Genomic DNA, 9899 nt, shown 5'->3' with positions numbered 1-9899 from the left:
CATTTACCAGTATTTACCAGTTCTGCAATTCAACACGTCTACTAGCACAACCAATTCAACACGTCTAATTGCTTTTTAAATTTCTGTTATAATACAACACGTCTATTTGCAGAAGTCTGTTATATTATATTTGGTGGCAATTTGAAATATTTAATTTTTAAATTTTTAAAAATTTAAAATTTTGAATATTTTAAAATTTTTGGCGGTTTTAAAAAAATATCCCGGAACACGTCTAATTGCAAATAGATGAACACGTCTAATTGTAACTACAAGAACACATCTAATTGCAACTAGATGAACACGTCTTATTGAATCTAGATGACCACGTCTGATAGTGACTAACGGAATATACAGGGACACGTCTAATAGTAACTAACGGAACACGTTTAGTTGCAACTAACGGAACACGTCTAAATGAAACTAACGGAACACGTCTAATTGAAGATAACGGAACACGTCTAAAAGACACAAACGGAACAGCATAATCTAACGATTTGACAACACGTCTAATTACTAGTTTTTAGAGCGGTTCCTTGAACCGCACTATATGAGTACACTCATTTGGAGCCCTCACATGTAGACGTGTTACGGAACACGTCTAAAAGCCTTTTCCCACACGTCTAAAAGAGCCGGAATGTAGTAGTGGTACTCGATACCATAATTACAAAGCACACAACCAATGTCCTCTATTCTCATACCTCGATGAGAAAGGTTAAACCTGGATGAAAGTCTATCCAATGCCAATCTCCAAATGAATATATTAGTCTTTCGAGGAAGTAATTTATTACATCTAGTAGAATGGTCGACCAAAGGTAAAATTATAGAGTCAATGTGTCTCCTCGTGTAACTGACTAAATATCAGTCACCATTAGATAATAACTACTATCAAGAGTTGTTTGTATCATTAAACACAACCTGATCGCTCAACGATCAAGCAATCTAGCATACATAGTTTTCGAGCACCTATATGCGTTCTTCTCCACGACTTGTTCATCTCGATTCTTTGTTTTTCATGATGTTTTGGATCAAGTTGTTTCACAAAAAATGATAATTGAAGCATTAGTAATATGTTCCAAGTCTCAAATTGAAGTAATTCGTGATTTTAGATTTTGTGTTCCTTGAATATTACCTCAATTTTAAAAAATTTGAACACGCAATCTTTTTTGTGAGCAAAAATTAAATTGCAGTCCTTTTCGGACTTGTCCTAATTGGGAGTTACCTTAATTGTCAAATTATGTAACTTAAATTACCTTTTCGGACCATTTCCCCTTTCTATTTTATCGGGAAAATCAAAATTGCTAGTCGACTACCACCACATAGTTAATGAACCACCTCATGGTTAATGACATATCGTATTTGAGTTAAGTTGTAGTATATATATTTCTTGACTAAACAGATCATTTATATGATTTTCTTTGTTCACTCTACTTAGGAACCGGAGTGCCGAATTATCTTGTCACCGTTGCTAACTCTTTCCTTAATTAACCTAATATTTATATTGTATACATATCATCCGCATACTTAAATTGTATAATACAGTGAAACCTCTATAAATTAATAATGTTGAGACCAGAATATTTTATTAATTAATCTAGATATTATTATATCGATAAATTAATAAATTATCAATTTAAAAAATTGGCTTATATTTGTGAGCAAGTCTCAAATTAATGCATTATCATTCTAAATTATCATGTCCGTCCACTTTACCTATTTGAATAAAACATAAACAAGGACTTTTAAAATTCTCATGTATGTACATTCACATATTAATGAACTTGTCAAGTTCAATGTATATTGAGATTAAAAAAAAAAAAAAAATAGTAATTATTAATTTATAGTTTCGTTGGGACCGATATATTTACATTGAGATTTCAAAAAAAATTATTATCTTATTATTTTATCGATTGGGGTTCAAATTTGTACTGGTCCCAAGTTGGGACCGGACAAATTATTAATTTTATCGAGGTTATTAATTTATCGAGTATTAAATTACAGAGGTTTTACTGTAGTTCGAATTGGTTGCCTACACAAAGCAATGTATAGATCAAGATCTCCCCATAAGAAATATAATATAAATAAATAAATAAAAAACATAAAAACAACAACTACACAACAACATACAATGTTTTAGTTACATGTCATATATTAATTAATCTTGCTATTATATATCAACTAATCATTTTCGTGGACGTTTATTTTCAGAGCTCGAGACGCCGCTTGTTACTTTGGCAACATCAAGTGCGGTGGCATCAGACTTTTTGTGCGCGTATAAGGTAAAGTAAGCAAGGGTGGCAACAACAATCGCGCCACCAAACATCATCCCAATGGGTGTTCGTGGTGTGCCTTTTGTCGTTTGGTGTAAAACTTGGCCTTTGTCATTGAATCCGCAGGTGAAACCTGCGGTTTATCAAGTTGCTTGACTGTTTTCATTATCTTTCCTTGTTTCACCTTGTTTTGTTTCCTTGTTTTTTGATTATTTTTTGGTGCGATTATGAATTTGGATTGTTATGAAATTCAATGTATGGTGAGGAGAAGTTGGTGGATGGTATGTAAAATGGTAGACTACTAATGATTTACCAAAATTTGGATGATTTATGAGTATTAGAGTTGTAATTTATTAAGGGTGATCAGACAAAATTATAATAAAATAAAAAAAAAAAATTTTGAAATAAGGGGATTTTGCCCCGAAAAAATCCAACAAAATAATTAAAAAAAAAGTACAACTACAACGGGTATGCTCGAGGAGGGTTTTGAGTGAACCCCAAAACACTTACATGATTACAAATAAGTGACAAATGAGATGGCCTAAAGAAACTAGCCGGGATTATTAATGTACATCTCAATTCCTAGCAACATAGTAAGTCCTACAATAAACAAGATAAAAATACCAGAGGGTGTATATTAGAAAATTGGACTCTATACCATTTCTATGATTCATGAAATCTTCCATATGGTTGATGCAAGGGCAGTTTTGATCACAAATTAAAGAAAAATGTCTCATACCATTACCCCGCTTCAAACAAATAGTCCATTCCACCTTAGCCCACGTATCTTTTCTTTTATCTCTATAAATCTCATACATAAATCTGCCACGTGTTGCACCATTATTCAACCTCACAAAATAACTTTTTGTCAGAATTTTGAATTAAAAAATTCATAAAATTCATACATCTGACGCGTGTACCAAAATTCTTCTATTTCCTGCTAATTAACAAAAACCGCCTCATTTAATCTCACTTCCAAAACTTCTGGCGATTTCTCATCTTCTTCATCGTTCATCTACACTATTGGTTGTCGATGATTTCTTCCTTCCTACTCCATCGCCATTTAGGGTTTTTCTACCAGCGATGCGGAATTAGGGCGAGCAAAATCAATGTTAATATCTAACCAAAACGCCAAATCACAAATCGATGTTGCCGCAGGTTTGTTTATATCGAATTACATCAACGATTTTGACTCTATTGTTTGTTGTCTACAATTAGGTATTTGATTCTGGAAGTTTTTGTATCGAAAAATTAAATCGCCGTTCGTCAACCCTAATTACGCAATGATGTTAATTGCGATTGATTTGGGGTTTTTTCAGCTAATAGATCTTAGTTTTCTAATTTCAGGTATCTTTGTTGACAATTTTTCCAATAATTAATATTCAATGTTTGCACCACCGGCTATGGCAGGACCTGATTATGATTACTCAGGGTTAGCTCCTATTGATTGGCGATAGCGGTTAGTTCCTAAATTTTCAATTTTGTTACTTTTTAATTTAATTTAATTTTATTTAATTTCATGATCAGGTTATTTTAGTTCTGTGTATATATTTATTTATTAAAAAAATCACGCTGTATTACAGTTGTTTTTATTGGAATATGAAAACTGACTATGTATGTTTCTGATGTGTGGGATCTTTTTGTGATTGTAAAGAAAATTTTCAACTGCATCTTCATATTTGCATCAGCCCAAAAGTATGTTTTGGTGTTTCTTTTTGTTTTCAATTTTGCATTCATATTGACATAATTCGTTTTAACATCTGTATATGATCAGGTATACTACCAATTAGACGGATTTGAGATATACAATATTAAAGCCGTAGGTTGCAACTGTCTTATTCATGATCTTCATCAAGACGATACGATGTCGAGGAGTTGCATTCAACGTTACCGAAATTGATCATATAAGATGACTAGAATGTTGACGAGTTGCAATCAACCGTTACTGAAATTGGTAAAAAAAATTTTATTGAAATTTGGTTCATTTTATTGGTTGCAAATGTTTTCAGAGGTGCAAATGCTAACTCTTTTACATTAAAAGTAAACTAATTTGGAATGCTGTGTTCAAATGGGTCAATTGTCACTGGAAAAAACTATGTACCACCTAAGGATTCTAAGTTGGATCCTTAGATGAACTCTTTATTTGAAAACATGTAACTAATGAACTATGTTTATTTTCATAAATTGGAAATCTTTATAATGTGCTGTTTCCACTTTGTTGTAAACAGAAATATCTACCCCTTGGAGTAGGTCTTTCAACCAACAAATAAATCAAACACAAGGTACACAAAATGAGCTCACAAGAGAAGAGTATCACCCCTCAACTGGATCCAATAAAAGTAAGCCTTACGATCCACATCGTAGTTGAGCCTTTCTCAAAATGTGATTAGAGTGACAAAATGGGCGGGTCTAGATCAAATAAAAGGTCAAGATAGGTTTTGCTAGGTAGTTGCAAGCCACAAACATTATACATTCATCTACGTACATAGCTCTTTACCCCTCTGATGTTAATCTTATTCTTCCTTTGATCATTGTCATTGAATCTACCATGGCCATTGGACGTACTGAATTTTGGGAAAGTTAGCAGCATGTATATTCATTCTCATGTTATATCCATTTTTCATAGTTTGCCTCTTTTAGATTTGCTATTATTTATTAAGCTTGAATGTTTATTTTTTGGTATGATTAGGATTCATTTTTTAAGTTTGACTCTTTGTTGTATTTGATAAATCTTGAAAAGTTTTAAGTATTTAGTTATTATAAGTAGTTGGATTTAAACGAGTTTTTGGAAGTTATGGGGACTAATATGGATTATGTGCTATATGAATGATACATATGTATATTCCATCTGGTTAATTATGGATATATCTATTTTGAAATGTTTTCTGTAAAAAGTAGTTGCTTAAGAATCTTTTTTATTATGTTATTTTCTTATTTTGTTATAGGATCATGAGGTCGATAATCGAAAGTCAAAGTTCATTAAGTTCAAGGCGTTTTCGAAACCAAATCTCGAAAAAAATTTAAGAGTATGATATGTAGTGGAGGTAGAAAAAAGATGAGGTCATCCATGTTGAAATCGATTATTAATTGTTTGATTGTGTTGTTTTTAGGTGCATCTTGAACTTGATTATGCCTTGTGAAGTCTTTTTTATGCTGAAAGGTAATCTGAGACTATGCTTAGCTATTTACAATACTTAGCTATTTATATTATTGAAATTTATCAATTTGGTGTCATTATAATGTGGTTTATTTTACTAATTCTTATCGTTTTGAATACTACTTGCACATTATAATATAACAACCCCTACTATAAAAATCACAACTTTTATATGACAAGTTACGTTTTAGTAATATAATGCGTTCTCTATAAAGGCATGTTTTTATAATGTAGATGCAGAGAAGATAATTACAGAGATTTCATCGGTACAAGCTGCAATACTTAGCTCTAAGCTAAAAGAAATTTTAACTAGAGTTAGCACCCACGAGATAACTGAAGGGACATGCAAGCCAATCAAACTTGTCTATCATCCTAACGTGCTTTTTTATTTCGTTAAACATGTAAGCTTAAAACAATCACAAAAAAACTCATTGTAACAATGTACAAAACTGTTAAGTAAGTTCTAAGGAATTTGATTCATATGTTTAACATCCAACATAATTGATTCCATTGTTTCCGAACCAATTGAAAGAGGATTCATATGTAGTTATCGCGAAAGCTTTCTTTCAGGTTTCTGTACTTTCAGTTACTACGGGTTAAACGGGTCTTACGCTTTGTAAGTATCCCACGGTCTAAACTGACTCAAGTCACACCCCTTCACATATACTCAGTTCCCCAGGTGAATATAGAGAACAATTACAATGCCAGTTACAGCTTGGTTCTGACATGTATGCTATCTTATTTACATTCTAACATTCAAATTGAACTTACAGCCCATATAACTTGGGTTATTATTTTATATAACTTGTGTTTATACCAAGTAGTCTGAATATCAACATCCAGCTTCTTGCATTCTAATTTATATTTACATACTATGATAGTTTCATATATGATTTGGTACAATGGTCTAATTTATACAAGTAACTCATTCTTTTATTAATATTTTATATCCATTAATCGTTGTGTTTTGTGCATAGCTTCGTTATTCTTGTATCTCTTCAGCCGCATATGTACAGTTCTAAATTGGTTAATTGCTCATTAAGCATTATGTTGTTATTTAATAATAGGAGATATGCTTTGTTTCAGGTTGTCGACAGTTTCGCAACACTCTTTTCTGTATCGCTAAAGTCAGGTTCAACACTCTTTCCTTGCTGTCGTTAATATTTTCTGTGTGTTTACAATATTAACGGGTCTGGTGCTCCAGCTGAAGAACCATTTGTGTCCAACTGTCCATTGCATGATCCGATCCACATTCGTGAATAGATGATGTCTCTAATCACTTTCGGTAGGAAGATATATATACATGGAGGGTTGTTTATTTGTTCATTCTAATAGTCTTGAACTGTATAATTCTTTACGATGCACCTACATATATATGCCTATTTAATTCTCTTATCTTCTTCATAATTTATTATTGGGAGGGGCAACTAAGTTTGGTTTATAGGCAATCGTTTTCCATTGGGCTTATATATACTATTATTCTATAGCACTTCTATCCAAAAGTTATTATCATTTAATTTAGTTTCTTTATTTTTTCAACACCCTTAACAACCATTACCTAAACTTTGTATCATTATATATTTATTGTTTTTATTGTTTGCTTGCATCTAAGATGTTTTATTTTGTAAATTTGTTATATATTGTTTGGTTGCATCTAGGTAATGGTTGTTAAGGGTGTTTTGTCTACAACAAAGTTTAAGTTATCAAACTATTGGTTATGTGTTTTGTGTAAAAAAAAATAAAAAATACTCAAGGAATTCACCCACAAAAGTACCTATGACACTAACAATCATTTGATGCCTGCAATGGTTCAACCATATGAACTACAACAAGAAGTTAGTGATTCGAATTACGAAATATTAATACCAAGGGGTAATGTTTGGTGAGTCTAATTACTTAATTTAATATCACTTTATTTTTATTAATATCTATTATCTATTATTAAATAATAATGTGTGTGCTTAATGTAATAAAATTAATTGTTGTTCCTATAATTAGATTTCTCTAATTGTATTTTTTGTTTGTAGCGCCTGCCAAACAAATTGATGTTACTTCCGGGTCTACGAAGTGGTAAAAGAGTTCCATGCTTCAATATGGAGAAAGTTAAGTACAAATGGAAGTTGAAACAAGATAAGTCGAAGAAAAAAAAAACCAAATCTATGTGTGTCTTATGGATTCAAGCAATTCGAACAAGAAAATCGACTAGAGCCAGGCACAAACTGCGTATTCAAGTACAAGTAGAAGGAACGTGGTTTTTATCTTTTAAATGTTTTTAGTTAACATTAACAAAAACTTGTGTTATGAACATTTATATGATAAACATATTTGAAACGTTTTTGTTGTATTTATTCTTTGTCCTCTTCAAGTTATACATACACCTTTTATTTAGAAAATGTCTGAAAAAATACATAATTTGTTCGGATGAGTACCCGTCCAACGGACGGGCTCATAAATCTAGTTACATTTATATATGCAAGGCCAATAGATACCCTTTATAATTTTTTTTTTTTAAAAGGCAAACTCACACACATTTTACACGAAATATTTACAATAATTCACGAAATATGTCCACTACGGGACTTGAACCCTCAACCTCTTAATTAAAAGGGTCACCTCGATACCGCCAGATCAATGGTCCTTTGGATACCCTTTATAATATTACGGCCCAAAATAGTTTCCTTATAGTCCAATATGATTGTAGCACGATCTTTAGGCCCATAGCTTCCAACATAATAACCTGGATCATACACCTTGGACTTGTGGAACGGTTGTAGAGATGGTGGCAAGAGAAGAAGAAGAAAGCCTGACTCAATCTCTTTGTAGCGACAACGGCACACACATGGGGGCCTGACTCAGACTCGCGGCACACACATCATAAGTCCAATAGTCCATCCTTTTCTAAAACCAATTGGTGATAGAGGAACTTGTGGAACGGTTGTAGAGATGGTGGCAAGAGAAGAAGAAAGCCTGACTCAATCTCTTTGTAGCGACGGCGGCACACACATGGGGGCCTGACTCAGACTCGCGGCACACACATGGGGGCCTGACTCGGATTCGCTGTAGAACAAATCGTTCACCTTAGCTCTGATACCATGGCATAATTAATAAATCGTATAGTCTAACAAGATGCACAACACATAAGTCCAAGAGTCCATCCTTTTCTAAAACCAATTGGTGATAGAGAGACTTCCCCTTAGTCTTATATGCATACATTTGTTTTTGTCCATGACCGATGTGGGATAACTTCCCAACAATACAGGCCATTCAAAAAACTAATTTGATGAGGATCCCCTTTAGGTATTCGCATTGACTTCTGGACATTGACACGTTGACCTTCAATAACTAAGTAGCCCCATTTCAAATCAAAATTAAGGATCACCCTTTCCACTTTTACCATATCCAAAACATATACCCCAACTATTTTAATTCTTTGATTTTTAGAATCTATAACATTAGCACAACACCAAAGATGATCATAATGAGGCATAAGCAGAACCTGGAGACAACTATGGATGTGAATATAATAAATTTAGACCACACCTAAAATTGTTAACCTTAAGAGTACTGAACAGACTACTTAATCTATCATTGATTATGCTAAAATGTTGTAATCTTACTTTGATCAGATAAACAGTGGTGGTTTTTCATTTCATGTTATTCTGATGTACACGATCAATAGTGTTATGTTGTTACCATTTTTACCAGAATATGAAGTGAAGTTAAAGTCGAAACCCAACTAAATTTACAACCCCATATAACTCTAACTCAGCCAATGTTGGAAAACAGAAAGCAGAAACCTAACAGCAGTATAAAATCTGCAGTGCAGAATTATTTGAACATTGAAAACATAGAAGGAAACTTATTACACAAACGATTTATTTATTATACTAATTTCACAACAAAATTTATTCACAAAGGGGTGTTGAATTCTGCACTGATATTTATTCATAATGCCAACAAGTTAACTTAAAGGTGCTTAGTTAGACCGCCGTTTTGACAGTTGAAGAAAATGCCGAGAAACCATCTAAACTAACTCTGTTATTCATCATAAAACAAGATTTTCATATAATCAAACAGACCAATTATTGAAAATGCCACATCAAATACATGATCATGTAATTACATCATGAAATTAACAATAATTTCTAAATGAATTTGAATGGAAAAAAATCTAACAATAAACAATCCCCTAAATTCGTCAGTATAGCTGGCTGCAGAGAAACAATATTTTTTCCAAAGAATCCGAAACCCAGTAACACAAACAAAATCAGTACAACACTACAATGCCTCTTCTTTGTCACCAAAAATTTACAAACTTTCTTGTAATAATGTTATGCCATCATAATAAGTTCCATTGAATCATCATATATATTCCATTGGAGGTAACTCATTCAAATCAAATTCATGAACCACCTTACTCCCACCTTCACCCATTATTTCAGACGAACCCAACATCAACAGACCCTGAACCGCTT

At 32.6% G+C, this 9899-nt stretch overlaps 1 long non-coding RNA gene across 2 annotated transcripts; it reads left to right on the top strand.

The window, feature by feature from the left end:
* Positions 1 to 3231: 3231 nt before the first annotated feature.
* Positions 3232 to 7515, top strand: LOC139854707 (uncharacterized). 2 transcript variants are annotated; one of them, XR_011761379.1, is made up of 7 exons: positions 3232 to 3425; positions 3615 to 3726; positions 4042 to 4221; positions 4496 to 4606; positions 5378 to 5427; positions 5659 to 6709; positions 7452 to 7515. It is a non-coding gene; the product is annotated as an uncharacterized lncRNA (long non-coding RNA). The 2 variants fall into 2 exon arrangements; XR_011761378.1 differs by having other exon boundaries at positions 4496 to 5427.
* The last annotated feature ends 2384 nt before the right edge of the window (positions 7516 to 9899 follow it).

Source organism: Rutidosis leptorrhynchoides, chromosome 6 (genome assembly GCF_046630445.1).
Source record: "Rutidosis leptorrhynchoides isolate AG116_Rl617_1_P2 chromosome 6, CSIRO_AGI_Rlap_v1, whole genome shotgun sequence".
Lineage (NCBI taxonomy): Eukaryota > Viridiplantae > Streptophyta > Magnoliopsida > Asterales > Asteraceae > Rutidosis > Rutidosis leptorrhynchoides.
Note: the sequence above shows the minus strand (reverse complement) of the source record. Positions and strands in the feature narration are given on the sequence as shown.